Below are 15,774 nucleotides of genomic sequence, written 5' to 3' on the forward strand. Positions count from 1 at the left end.
CATTAGAACACGAGTTAATCTTTGAAAAGAAAAATAAACTTTCTTTTGAGGTGAAAGTAGGTAAAAGAAAGATGAGAAGCTAGGAGTAACAAAAAAAAGGAAATAGAAATTATGATTGACAGCCCAAAATGAACAGTTTTCTAGTCCTTATATTTTTTTCAAAAAAGCACTATATTTTTCTTAAAAATTGGAATAGCTGGAGATGAAAAGTAAATGAATGAGATCTATGCATGTCAAAGATATTTGAAATTCTGAAATATATCAGTTGTACTCATGTTTGCACAGTAACTATTGTTAGCCATAAGTCTAGATTTTTCAACCCCCCCACTCTGCAATTATATATGATTTATTATTTATTTTTTATTTGTGTTTGGAGATTATAAACTTCCCCTTAACTATTATAAAATGTATAAATCTTCATAAACTGTAATAATCCTAGTGTACTATATATGGCAGTAGAAATTATTCTTATTTTAGTACCTATTACCTATATTCTCTCCTTCATAACCCCTACACTTGCAATTGTATGTTAATCATGCTTACAGTATCTTAATCTATAAGACTAACTTTTATGAATTCCATGCATAAATGATAACAAATGCTATTTGCTGTCCTGCATTTGGCTCAATTTATTAGTACAATGTCCTCTATTTCACCCATACTTATAAAGCTGGCAGAGTTTAATTATTTTTCTGTCTGAAAAGTATCTTGATATGCATGTATATAAGATTTTCTTTATCCATTCATCTGCCAGTGGATGCCTCTGTTGTTTTTATATAACTGTTGTATGAGCATGGGGTGTAGGTATCTCCTCAATGTGCAGGTTTAATTTTCTTTGGTTATATTCCCAGTAGTTAAATAGCTGAGTCATATCGTAATTCTATTTTATTATTTGACAAAATGCAACAATTTTTCCTTACAGGTTCTGATCATTTTCAGTCCCATCAGCAGAGTATATGATGATAGAGTGATGATTTCTAGTTTTTAAGGAATTTCACCTCAGCTGCACATTCTCATTCTTTCTCATAATTTACATCTATAACTAGTTTGCACTGATCACATATTTTAACTTATATATTAATAATTACAACATATATTGACATTCCTTTTGTATGTGAGTCCCTCATTCTCTGTATCTTCACTGGCATTTTGTTATTTTCTTCTTGGTAATAGTCCTTCTGAATTCAATGAGATGATATTCATGAAGGTTTCAATTTATATTTAACTGATTTCACTGATAATTACTTATGTTGGCCATATTTTTCTTGTACTTATTTTTCATTTGCTTGTATTCTTTTCAGAAATGTCTATTCAGATCATTTCCCCATTCTTAATTAGTTTATCCTTTTGCTTGAAAAAGTTTATTTTTTATATATTTGGAGATTAATGCATTATCAGGTGAATAGTTTGCAAAAAGTTTCAGCCATTCTGTAGTTATTTTGCTGTACAGGTGCTCTTAAAACTGGTATAATTCTAATTACTCATTTTTGCTTTGTTTTAATGATTTTATATTCTCTAAAAAAATCATTGCATATTCTAAAATTCTGCAATATTTCGCTATTGATGTATCCAACTCTTATTAAATAAGAAACACAGAAACAATGCAAAAGAGAAAGCCGAGAGGTCAGAGCTCAGAGCCAAAATCTCACCCTTCCTCCTGTGGTGTCCCAGCCTCCCGAATCAGAGCCCTATTTCCTGTCTGTTCGTCTATTTAAAGAGACAGAACAAGCCACAGCTATCTCACCTCACCAGTTCCTCAGCTGGTCCTGTTTCCTCAGACTGGAATCTTCTGTGTCCTCATCCCAATAGCTCTCAGCTGAACTGTGTTGCTCCAAAGCCTGAAAGCTTAACCAGCCAAATGCTTCTAGTTTCTGGTCCTCACGCCTTATATATCTTTTTGCTTTCTATCACCACTCCCTGGGATTAAAGGCTGGTTTTCTGGGATTAAAGGAGTGTGTCACCACCATGCTTGGCTATTTCCAATGTGGCCTTGAACTCACAGAGATCCAGAGGGATTTCTATCTCTGGAATGCTAGGATTAAAGGCGTGTGCCACCACCGCCACACTCTTGCTATGGCTCTAATAGCTCTGACCCCCGGGGAACTTTATTTATTAACATACAATCAAAATCACATTTCAGTATAATTAGATTACCACCACATTTCGCCTATATTTTCTTCTAGTGGTTTCACAGTTTTAGATCCTATATTTAAGACTTTAATTAATTTCCTTGTTTATGTATATACATAATTCTAGCATCTTTTGTTAAAGTGGTTGTGTTTCTCCAGTGTATGTTTTGGAAAACCAGTTCAATAATTGGTTGACTGAAGATGTATAGATTTATATATATATTTTTTTTTTTCGAGACAGGGTTTCTCTGTGTAGATTTGCGCCTTTTCCTGGAACTCACTTGGTAGCCCAAGCTGGCCTCGAACTCACAGAGATCCGCCTGCCTCTGCCTCCCGAGTGCTGGGATTAAAGGCATGCGCCACCACCGCCCGGCTAAGATTTATATTTTTAATCTCTCTATTCTGTTCTATTGGGGAACTTAGGGATTTCCCTTATGGTTAATTCCATGAGTTCATTGGCCAGAGATATTTTAGTCTTGGATCAAGCATTAGCTTTCCTATAACTAAAACTTGTATTTATGGCTAAGATGCAAAACTTGGAAACTTGTTGCTATTTTTATTCCAAGTTTGACTCCCCTTTATACAGCTATGCTTTTAAAAAAGAAACTTTTTTCCAGAGCCCTTTGATTACATGTAGTATAATTTCATGGAGTTTATGTTTCATCTTCAAGAGGATCCATATGGTTGTGGCTTATTTCTCCACACTAGAAGTGGAACTCCAGTATTCTTAACTAAGGCTTTCCTAGAATTACACTTCAACTGGAATTTCTCCTCCCCTCCTTTTAAACTATATTTGTAGGTGATTTAAATTGTATATATTTCTAAACTTTCATATAAATGCTAATTACCTATTGTCATTGCATCTTCCCAACAACACTGGAACATTTTAAGTATTTTTCTATATCCATAGTAGATCCTGTAGGTTATCACAGAATTAATAGGATTATTTGAGCATTTCAGTCAAAAAGTTTCAGTGCCTAACAATCCTGTGGATGATATTAGCACCACACACTTAAGGATATGAAAGAAGCAACTTATGTCTGAATCACTGAAAGAAGAATAGATTACACTGTGAAGGGATTATGGAAAGATTAAAACCCTCAGATCTTATGGAGTTTTCTAGGCCATGTTTATAACTAATTTTTCTAAAAAGCAATCAGAAATATGGCAGTGGCAGGGCATATTTTCTCCTTGAGGTTGACTAAGCGTATATTGTGATTGGATAGCTACTGGACCACAATGAATAGAGGTATAGCAATAAGGAAATTACTGTTGAAGTCCAAGAGATGATACTTCAAAACAGAGTGGAAATAAAAAAGACAATTTCAGTGGGTATTTAGAAAATCTAGAAGAGATTGCTAACATATAGGTAGAACTTGTGACAAGTTATAGACTGCATCCACAAATTTGCTTCCACATCTCAAGAGTTTTCTGGGCCCATACTGACCTTGGGAATGATTACTCGGGGAAGAAGAAAGGTCATCAGAATTTGGAGATATACAAATCAGGAGCCTTTGCATCACAACCCACCTTCCCCATTTTGACAGAAAGACTCCTCTTATTTTCGTCTCCTGCCGTTGGCACCAGTAAGCATCAAGATGCAGGAATCTCATTCCCACCTCCTCCAGATCAAGGTGGGGTGGGGGGAAGGGGAAGGGGGCGAGAGTGGGAGAACAGGGGAATCTATGGCTATTATGTTGAACTAAATGATGTTGTAAAATAAATTTACTAAATAAAAAAAAAATAATTAAAAAAAAAAGATGCAGGAATCTCTTCTCCAGTGCCCACCTGTAGCACAGATCACAGCTCTCCTATCTTAAACTATGTTTTCACAGAGTGCTAGATTCCTTATCTGTGGATTTTGCAACAATTTTGTTTCTATCATTGCCTTAAACATGGCTGCTAAGGGAGAGTTTTACCTTTCTCTACCATGTTGCTGAGTACCCATTGTTAACAGTTCTGTGTTCTTTTACAAATGTAACATGCAGAATTTCTGGATTTCGACTGCTTTTAAATCATATACTGTTTATTTTTTTCACTCCCTTCTTTTTCCCACCCATTCACCTCTCCACCACTCAGGAACATTTCAATGTTTTAGAGATGCTAGGTATCAATAATTAGCCATCTTTCTTCTCTTAATATTCCATCTTCTGCCTCTCAAATAACTTCTTATTACTCCCTCCATTTTTTAATCTTTCATTCCACAATTGAGTTATGGGATGGTGAGAGAGCTCAACAACACCCTCATGTCTATCATTGGATCCCATAGTAAAAGGAAAGAACTGACTCCCCAAGGATGGCCTCATCAGACCCAGTAGTTATCACCTATGCAAGGAAAGAGTTACCTGGACGAGTGAAACTTTAAAAACACAGGGTTTGATCCAAAGGGTGGTGGCTCATGCCCTTGGAAAGTAGAGGATGTTGGGATTTGGAGTCTAAGGCTAGCTTCTACTATGGAGCAAAGTTCAAGGTCAGCCAGATCTACATAAGACCCTGTCTCAAAACTAAGCAAACAAACATTAAAACAGAAAAATAAATATGGGAAAGAAGAGAAAAAAAAACAAATTAGAAAGCATTGGGGTAAAAATTTTAGAGTATCAAAGGGGTGAAATTCCTGAATTCCTGTTTCCCACATTGCTCATTTTCCTGTACATTGTGCTCAAATTAGAAATGATGGTTATCACGCTTATATGTAAAATATTCTTTATTTCAGTGTCCAAAATGCTCTTTCAGTTGATGAAAGGAAATAAATGAATAAAGGGGAAGCATAAAATTAAAAAAATTAAAATTAAAAAAAGAACTGACTCCCCAAAGTTGTCCTCTGATCTTCACATCCATACTGTGTTATTGCTGCAGTGAAGACCAGCCTTCAGCAGCTCGGGATTGAGGGGGATTCACGGAGTTAGCAAACTAATCACTCAACTTGACTTTTCTACCTGAGGAAGTAAAACAACTCTCTGTGGCTGGGGAAAGGGGAAATACACACACACACACACACACACACACACACACACACACACACAAACACACACACACACACCTTTATCTTCTTTCATCTCTTGATTTCTTTTCTCACCTCTATCCAGATGTATCCCTTCTGTAGCTCTCTTGATGTCTTCTTTCTAACTAACTTTATTTTTCCTTTACAGCTTACATACCCCAGAAAAACCTTTCAAGCAGTATAAAAATTATAATGTGATTGCATTCTATTTTTAAGCAAATGATTACAATTAATACAAGTAAAAACATGTTTTTCTTATTCTTTACATGATTAAACATTTTACATATTATAGGTGAAAAACAAATTATCTCCAAGAACCCACATACAGTTAAACATTTTCTTTTAGGCTTCTCATAGGTCAGGAGCCTTTCAGCCATAACTATTTACATAGGCAGCAGTTTTTATAATTGCCAGAAAAACAGATTCCTAGTTTCACTTTTCATATTTTAGAATCCTGTCCAATTATACCTAACCATTCAATTCTTCATTTTCTAGTTACATAAAGTCAATTGTTTAAATCTTTGATTTAGCTATGATGCACAATAAAACCTGTGAACACATTTCCCAATATCAGAAAAAAAAAAAAAAACTTGAGCTAACTTCTGGGACTCAATTGTTTTTCTTAATCATTAATTTAAGCCAATAGTTTATATAGCTTCTCAAGAGAAACTCATAAGTCCCAGATGTGTGACATTTACTTGATCCTGTTTTCTATCTCGTGCAGTCTCTGCTTTATCCGGGATGGGGGCAACATTTTAAACAGTATAGCTTAGGAAATTATCTTCATATTAATCCACAGGTAAAAATGCCCAGTAGACCAAGATATTTCCATGATAAAAATCCCACTACATTAAAGGAAGTGGGGAATCCCCCCACACCCATTCATACCATGCCATCCATATACCAAACAAAAATGTCATCAGCAAACCTGTAAAGGCATAGCAGTAGCAAGAGACATTCTGGAGCCAAAGCTCCTGGTGGCCTTGCCTGATTGAGGTTCATCTATCAGTTGTAGGCAGACTTTTCTTTTCTACCTGCCAGTTCCCAAAGAAGACTCAATATTATAAATGCTAGCTCAATAGCTCAGGCGTGTTACTAGCTAACTCTTATATTTTAAACTAACACATATTTCTTATTTACCCTCTGCTACATGGAGGTACCTTCTTTTAACATTGTGTGTTCATCTTGCTTTTCTCTGCTTCTCTCATAACTCTCCTGACTCTGCCCTTCTTCCCAGTGTCCTTCATCTGGTTCTCTTCCTAACCTTATCCTATCCAGCTATTGTTCAGTCAGCTTCTTTATTAAACCAATTATGGTGACATATATTTACACAGTGTAAAGGAATATTCCATAATCAGTACCTTGCATTCTGGTGGGCCGATGTCCTTAAGTGAGTTGTCACCTGCTGCTCCTCTAACATGGCTACTGGCACTGTGGAATGTGTGTATCTGTGCCTCCACAATATCAATAACTATGTAATTAAAATTTGACTCTGATATTTTCTGTTTCAAATATACTTTTAATTAATGTGGTTTCTTTTGGAGCTATCTGTGGGTCTGGATGCTCAGCTCTCTTTCTACATTTGTCTAGTTTTCTATCATTTTATCACACACCTTTTCATTTCTCTTTTTCTGTTCCTCTGCAATTCCCAACATGTATTCTTGTTTTATTTTTGTCCCAAAAAGTTCCTAGTCTTTTTTCAGTTCCATTTTGGTTGAATTCCTTTAAATTGGTAGTTTATAATGAGATGACTATGTATTTACTAATTTTTTAAAAAAGATTTTATTACATTTATATATTTATTAGTATGTATATATATGAATGTGTATGAACATTTGCCACAGTGCATGTGTAGAGGTAGAGGACTATGGTGATATTTTATTTGTGCTGAAATGTGATTTTATTAATAAGTAAAGTTGCCTGGGGGGTCAGAGCTAAAAGCAAGCCATTTAGCAGAAGTCCAGAGGTGGTGGCACATGCCCTTAATCCAATCCCATGGCAGGCCAAATCTCTGTGTGTTCAAGGACACAGCCAAGCGGTGACCTGAACCTTTAATCTCAGTATAAACCATAGAGACCTGGAAGTCTGTATAGACAGGCAGTGATGAGGAAATCGTGTGGTTGGGTTTAAAGCCAATGAGAAGGGAGAACAGAAAGGCAATAAAAGACAGGACACAGGAAGAAGGTCTCTCTCTCAGGGGAAGGACAGCAGTGAGTGGTAAGATAAGATAGTCTTAGATCTTGGCTACTGCTCTGATCTCTGGGTAGGCTCTGTGTTTCTTATTTAATAAGACTGTTTAGAATTACATCTACAGAGGACAACTTGTGAGAGTCAGATATCTCCTTTCACCATGATCCAGTGAACTGAATTCAAGTTGTTAGACTTAACATTTGAACATTACCCTCAGTGTGGAAAACTCTTCAATACCTAGGATTTAGAAATTCCTCTCTAGTCAGCCAATGAACACATTATCAGGCCCACAGAATGAATGCTTACATAGGCTGAATTTGTGATTGAGTTAATGTACATGTAGGTCTAGATCCTGGGTCTACAAATATGCTCCTGGACTTTGAGTTTATAGAAACCATTTCGGAACTGGTATCTTCTGAAATAAGCCTCATGAATGTATTGACATGGTCACATATAGGACCTTGGATTAGGAGATTAGTTATAGTGCTTGGATCATATACGTGGACCTGAATTCTGTTTCTACTGGGGGTCAGCCTGGGTCCAGAATTTACTGAGTGAGCCTGGTAACTGGGTCTTCAGGGATAAGGTTGTAGATCATAATCATGAATATGGTTCTAAAGCCTGTATTTGTGAGCATCAGTCTAAAATATGAGTTTTTAGCGACCAAATTGGTGCTGGTACAGGCAAGGATCCTGATAGTATAGGGGCCGGTGTGACAGTAGATAAGGTCTAGTCATAAGGCTGTGGGGGCTGGCTTGGCACTGAGGTCCAATGAAGAGATCTGCTAACTGGTACCAAAGGAATCCCTGTGGAAAGGCTCCAGTCTTATTTTACATTGGTCACTAGCACTAGGGCAGGTATGGCCATGAGTTCATAGAGGTTGACTTGGTGTCTAAAGTGGAACGCTGAGGTATGTGGCCAGGTAAGATTTATTAAGGAATGAAATCTATAAGATACACTTACAACTCAGAACAGAGATGAGACGCCGCCATCCTTCTGTTCTGCCCAAGGGTGATGAAACCAAACTGCAAGCCACACTTCTCCGCTGCTCGCTCCTGCTCCGATCACCCAAGAGAGAGTGCAACTCTTGCCCTTCCATTTTTAAGGGGCCACATATATCAGAGAAAAGCACGCCCATAAGGCCAAAATGCTCCATCCAATTGGTCATTGGACTGAATGGCAGAATTCCCACAAGAGGTGTCTTTTTTTTTTTTTTTTACTGTAAAAATGTTGATATCTCCCTAAAATCTGGGAGGTAGACTTGCAACCCTGGTCACTCAGAGATAGCCTGGTGCCTGAAGCCACACACCATTGCCTGATGAGTAGTGCCTCAATTCCAAAGTGCCAGACTGGAGCCTGGAACCATTGGAGCCTGCAGGATGTCTTTGTGTATATGTACCAGCCTCATATTACATATACGAGATGACCAAGTTTCTGAGTCTACATGTTTTAATCTGTAGTTGGTTCATCGGGACCTCATCTACCACAAAGATAATCCTGAGCATGGGTCCAAAGTGGGGAAGAATTAAACATCAGTGTGTGGGTTTTTTTTCTGTTACTAATCATCACTGATATGGGCCTAGTGCTAGAGTGTAGAGCAGAATTATGTTCTCACTTCACGTTCCTTCTTTGATGCAAAGAGCATCTATCTCTGTACCGTGCTTCCTTGGGAGTAAGGCGGTTTACACAATGTAAAACCTCTTCCTATCATTTCAACATGTCTGTCTTAATTTTTGTTATCTGTGTAGATTCCTAATATCTTTCATATCAGTTTCTCAGCTCCTTTCAACATTTTTCATGAGTAGATGATTGTTAAACCTGTATGTTAAAATCTTTCCACCTCGTCTTCCACATAGATCCCTGAGCCTTAATGGGAAGGGTTTGATTAAGACATCATATTTAAGGCTGAATGTTACAAAGTCTCTCACTCTCTGCACATTGTCCAGATGTGAATATCTATGTTTATTACTATCTACTACAAGAATAAGCTTTAAATACACATATTTCAATCCAAATAACCACAGAAATTAAGTAGCTAGAAAGAACTCAAGGAAAAAGAGGTCTCTTTTCAAGGAAGGGAAACTATAGTGTTATAAATAAATAAAAAAGGAAACTGGAATAAGACCATTAAGTGGTGAGGGGGATGGGAGGACAGGGCAAAGGAGGGAATACGTGGAAAAACACTAACTAAAGGGATCTAAAAAAAAAAACATATGGAAACCTACTATTGTAGAAGCTTCCTAAAATATTTACATGTATGAAAGAAATCTAAATGGAGTCACCAAATAATGGGGGAGGTATCTTAGTTACTGTTCTATTTGCTGTAAAGAGACACATGACCAAGGCAACTTATAAAGGAAGGCATTTAATTAAGGGCTTGCTTACAGTTTCAGAGGTTTAGTATGAGGAACATGGTGACATGCAGGTAGACATGGTGCTGAAGAAGTAACTGAGAACTTTATATCCTGATCCACAGGCAGCAGGCAGAGAGAGACTGAGATTGGTGGACTTTTGAAACCTCAAAGTACACCCCCAGTGACATAAATGGGTTACATTTTGTTTCTTTGGCCATAGGGGGACCTAAAGATCCTCACGACATCACTGTTTATTCTCCATAGCCTGACTGTAAGGCCCTATTGCTACTTACTTCTGCCATTGAACATGGAGAATTTGAACTGGTGCCCAACTAGAAGCTTCACACTCACTCACTAGCATTCATGGTTCTAGAAGTTACCTTACTGCTACCAGTGGAGAAAAATAACTATCATTATTACCCAGCTATAAAACCTGTGACCTACAACAGTGACCTGACTGCAATATATACTGGGTCAATAGTGGTGCAAATGTTATGAAAGTAGCCCAACACTTTTTGCTTTAAGGCCCACTCCATGAGATGGAACTCATGCCTGACAATACTGAAGTGGCCAATAACTTGAGACTAGATAATAGGTAATGGATCCTATGGGAAAACCTACTATTATTCTGCTAAAGAAACATAGAAATACAATGACTCCTGATGACATATTGCTATATCCATAGGTCAAAGCATCACTTAAACCATGCCTGACTATTTAAAGTAGGTTTGGGGGATTGAAATCAAGTCCTCTTGTAATGCAAGCACTATACTGACTGTGCTATTACTCTAAATACTCTATGGTTTGATTGAAATGTCCTGTTTGACACCTCAGTGGTTCTCTCATAACACTGTTATACCTTTGAGCCTGTAATGAACAGGGTCTTCCCAAGCATCTTTTCTATTATTCCAGTGCAAAGCACTTGATATCTTTTCATGATGCTAGTCTCTTTAGAAACCATAAACCCCTATATAGCATTTTAATGGAGTTTTTATAATCATGTCAAATCACAAGTTTGCTGATTTTTTTTCCTGCTCTGATTCTTTTTGCTTCAGATTCTCTTGGTAAACAGCTAAAAGAAATAGCAACATCATATCTGAATCTTCTTTAAATTAAGAAGAAATTTCTTGCCGGGCAGTGGTGGTACATGCCTTTAATCCCAGCTTTCAGGAGGCAGACCAGGCGGATCTCTGTGAGTTTGAGGCCAGCCTGGGTTACAGAGGGAGTTCCAACACAGGTGCAAAGCTACACAGAGAAACCCTGTCTCAAAAAACAACAACAACAAAAAACAAAAAAACAAAAAAAGTCCTTTCAAGACCACTTGGAATTATTATCTCAGGATTCATATTCCAGTGTCCAGACATTGGAGAATTCGGACCACTGCAGCTGAGGGTCAGGTGGCCCTCTGTAAATACAGCTCATGCCAGTTCGAAACTTTAGTGTCATTCACATGATGCTGCTTTGTAGAGTTCATAATCTGAAAGCTTTGATTTCAAGGAGGCATCCAAGGAGATGGAAATGCCAGAAAATGTGTGGCATGGTCGTTCATTGCAGGCCCACCCAGCCAGGGTGACATGAGAAGCTATGAGAGTGAATGCTAATATTCAATGGAAACCCAAAATAAGAGAAGCAAGGGTGATGGTGTGTCTGGTGAAGGAAGTTTCAGGCACCTAACAAAGCCAGTCCAAGAGTGGCTGTGTGTGCTTCAGCTGGCAAGATTGTGGGCGTGGCATTATTCCTGATCTTTAGTGCTCATATTATGCCATCCAGTGTATAGGATGGCAGACATGTTCTAGGATTAATGGGTTATATCACTTCCTTTCACTCTACCTTTGACTCAGTTCTTCTTTATTGTTTTCCTGTTCTTCCCTTTGGGCTTGAGGGTGTTTATTCAGTGTCACTGTGTCTTGGACATATGAAACATTAGTTTTGTTTTTAACAGAAACTTACTTTGACATGGTTTCTGGTGACAGCATGGACCACAGTTATCCACATGGCCCCTGGTGTCAGCATGGTCTCTGGTGGCAGTACAGACCATGGGCAAGGTTCCAGAGTCTTAACTGTCACATCCTTACTTAAAGTTCTAAGTTTCATAGTCGCTCCCACCCCGTCCCAACTCAAAGCAATCTCAGCTATAAGAAAAAAACTAATCTACATACACATAATTGATTCTAACTGATTTCTATGTTGTGGGTACATTTAAATATCTCTAAATTTATGGAAAGGTTTCTGAAAAGATACACATCAAACTAGTAAAAAGATTAGATTTTCAGAAGATTTATTTATTTATTCTTCTTTCATATATTGCATCCTGACTGCAGTTGGCCCTCTCTTCTCTCCTCCCAGTCTCTCTCCCTACTTCCCTTCTTTCCCAGATTCACTTCTTCCTGGGGTCCCTTCCTATTAAGGCTGGCTATTTTTAATTAAGAGTATATGTGTGCTTCTGTGTGAGTTTCTGAGTGCCATATGCATACAGGTGCTCACAGAGGCCAGAAGATGACATCAGATTCACTAGAACTGGAGTTACAGAAGGTTGTAAGCTGCCTAGTGTGGGTGCTGGGAACTGAAGCCAGGTCCTCTGCAAGTGCAATAAGCACTCTTAACTGCTAGCCATTTATTTAGTGGCGAGCATAAGGATGAAGTGGTAAGAGCAGACTCTAGGTGTATACTTAAAGTTTTAGTTTTTTATAAGTAAAGCATAAACATTAATGTAATAATTCATAATTTTATCTTAGGTGTCTCATTACTACCTAATTACACATCCAAAGAGTGTTTATTATGTGCAAGTCTGTTGTAGCAAACTTATGCTGTATTTTTAAATTATTTTATTATTCTCCCAACTGAGATCTATCACTGAATATATTAAAATAAGAGTGTACTTTCAATGGGCCTTTGATGTCTTTCCAGTTGGAACCACATACAATGCATGCTAAGGACTAGATAGATTTTGCCATACAAGTGCAATATTTTAAAATAAAACTTACTGGGCATTATTTAAGCACCTCTCCTTCAAATTTGTCTCAAGGCTCCATAAAGACTAGAAAACTTTTACGGTCCTAGAAAAAAAACAACTTTTCAATGGGGCTTCCTAGGTTGAGAAAATTCAGCATCCATTCCAAACTGCTTCTGGGGTGAGAAGGAAGTAACTGAAGAGTGAGCTGTCAGCAGCTCCCTAGGATCTGAAGGAGCCTAACACATGCTCTCCACATTCTGACCTTTGCTGTCAATCACCATTCTCCAATAGCCCATTCTTCTTATACAATTATCATCTGTTCCCCAGACGTCAACATTTGGATATAATTTTTACAGGCTGTCATTTATCATTATTTGGGGAGTAAAGAGACTGTAAAGCATTATTTGGAGTGGATATTTCCCTTGCATTCCATATATTCTGTGCTGACAGAGAAGAAAATGTCTTTCTTTTTATACATACACACACTTTAGCAACAGATATGCTGAATTTAAATAGTAATTTAGTAGGGAAAACTATTATTTGAGAGCTTTTAAGATTCAATAACAAGGAAGTTTTAACTTAAAATACTAAGCCAAATGAAGTGTGCCAGTTAATGTGCTAACATAAACAGTAAACAAGCATAAACAAAATATGACTGTCTGCCATTTTAGTAATTTATTCAATTATATCGTTATTTGAATAGGAAAAATCCTAAAAAATTCCTAAATTGGTAATTTTTTAGTTCCCATTAAGTGATGTGACAGGCCTATGAATTCTTTGCCCTTTTAAAAAATTCTCCTGTGAAAGTGTCAGCTATGATCTCATTTCAACTCTAGTTTTCTCAGTGCCTTCAAGTGAGTTTTGCTTTAAGTCCCCAAAGGCTACATAGCTTCAATATATTTTACATGTGTTGAAGACTCTCTGTATTAACTTTAGAGAGACATTTCGTTATTGAGTTCTAGCATATTAGGAAATAATGGGAAATTACTTTTAATAATTCAACTGCTTCTGTACGCAGCTGTGCTCTCAGAGGAAGAATCTGCTTTTCTATGACCTCTGCATGTGCTGTCATTCTCCTTCACTATTTACATTATCGGTCACATTTATTTATAGAGCATTTTCTTCTTCAAAAAGCATGCATTTCCTAAACATTAGGTCATAGATGGAAGGCTTTACAGAAAGAAGACTGAAGAAAATCAGGGCAGAAAATCTCAGAGTGTCATAATATTAAAGAAGGAAGGGAACTTAAAAATTACTTCCATATTTCATAGATTAGGGAATCTGAGCTTTGCAGGTCAGGTGCTTAACCAAGAACACACAGCAAGTTAGGGGAAAGGCTAAAACTGGAACTTGAGTTTGCTGACTTCCATACTAGTTTATTTCCACTAAAACATGTTAAGAAAGGATTTAAGAGAAAAGGATCAAAGAAAATAGGAGATCAGGGAATTAGCTTTTATACAATTTGATGACACAGTTTTATTAAGAGCATTATATTTTCAGTTTTAGAAACACTTTGAAGCTGATATGGAAACCCATTCACACATTTGTGAGACTGGAACATAGAAGAAAGGAAGAAAACAATGTTCTAAAAAACTCTAATTACAACAAAAACAATTCAAAGCATAAATTATTTACGTAAAATTGTCAAAAGTGGGTATCCCATGTGACATGGTAGTATGGCACTATTATCTGTTATCTAAGCCATTTGTAGGGATATGGAGTTTATTTTTGAAGAATTTTATGCATGAGTACAATGCACATTGATCATATCCATACCTTCCTCCTCTCTACCTCCTATGTCCTCCTCTCACATTTTCCTCTAAAATTTATATCTTCTTCTTCTCCTATGCATATCTGTCTATCTGTCTATCTATCTATCTATCTATCTATCTATCTATCTATCTATCTATCTATCTTTCTATCTATCTATCTATCATCTGTCCATATATGTAACTTATTGAATCCAATTAGTGTTGCCCATATTTACATGAGTATAAGGCTGGCTCACTGAGGCATGGGCAACCTACTTCCAGGGTATTCATTCCTGAAAAAAGCTGAGTCTTCCTCCCTCAGAAGCTTCCAAATCCATGTATCTCTTTTAATTAGTTAGGATTTCTATTGCTGTGATAAAACATCTCATCAGGACCAAAAGCAACTAGTGAAGGAAAGAGTTTATTTCACTTACACTTCCATATCATAGTTCATCATTGAAGGCAAGAACTTGAACAGGACAGGAATCTGGAGGTAGGACCTAACTTAGAGGCCATGGAGGAGTGCTGCTTCCTGGCTTGCTCCTTATGGCTTGCCCAACTTGATTCCTTATAGTACCTTGGACCACTAGCTCATGGGTAGCACTGCCCCTAGTGAGCTGGGCCCTCCCATACCAGTCATCAATAAAGAAAATACACTACTAGCTTGCCCATACCCACAGGCCAATCTGGTGGGCACATTTTCTCAATTTAGATCCCATCTTCCCAAAAGTCTCCACCTTTATCAAGTTGGCATAAAAGTAGCCAGAATACACTTTTTAAAAAAATATTATTTGCAGTGAAACTGGTACAGTAATTATGACAACTAGAACAGAAATGATCTCCCCTCTGGCATGCTGTATGTGAGATAAGTGATAGAAAACATCATATTTGCCTTTCATATAGCTTTCAATATACTTTCTTTGTTATGTATACATAGTATTTTAAGTATGATGTGTCTTGGGGGTTTTCTTTTCTGGTCTTCTCTATTTGTGTTTTGTGTGCTTCCTATATTTGTATGGATGTACCTTTCTTTTGTTTGGGGAATTTTTTTCTATGGTCTTGTTGAAGATCTGGTCTATGCCATGACTTGGGATTCTTCTCCCTCATCTGTGTCTATAATTTCAAAGTTTTGGTTTTTCATGGTATCACACATTTCCTGTATGTTCCTTTCCTATGTTTTAAAAAAGTGTTCATGTTCCTTGCTTATTTAGACTAGATCCTTTACTTTATCTTTAAGATATACTATCCTGTCTTTAGCTTGATTCATTCTACTTATAAGTTTTCCTTTGAACTTTTTAGTTGAGCTATTGCATTATTTCAATTCCATCTTCATTTCAGCTTGAGTACTCTTCAATGTTTCTATCTCCTGATTCTTAATTATTGGGTTGTCTTCATC

Source organism: Peromyscus leucopus, chromosome X, assembly GCF_004664715.2.
Source record: "Peromyscus leucopus breed LL Stock chromosome X, UCI_PerLeu_2.1, whole genome shotgun sequence".
Taxonomy (NCBI): domain Eukaryota; kingdom Metazoa; phylum Chordata; class Mammalia; order Rodentia; family Cricetidae; genus Peromyscus; species Peromyscus leucopus.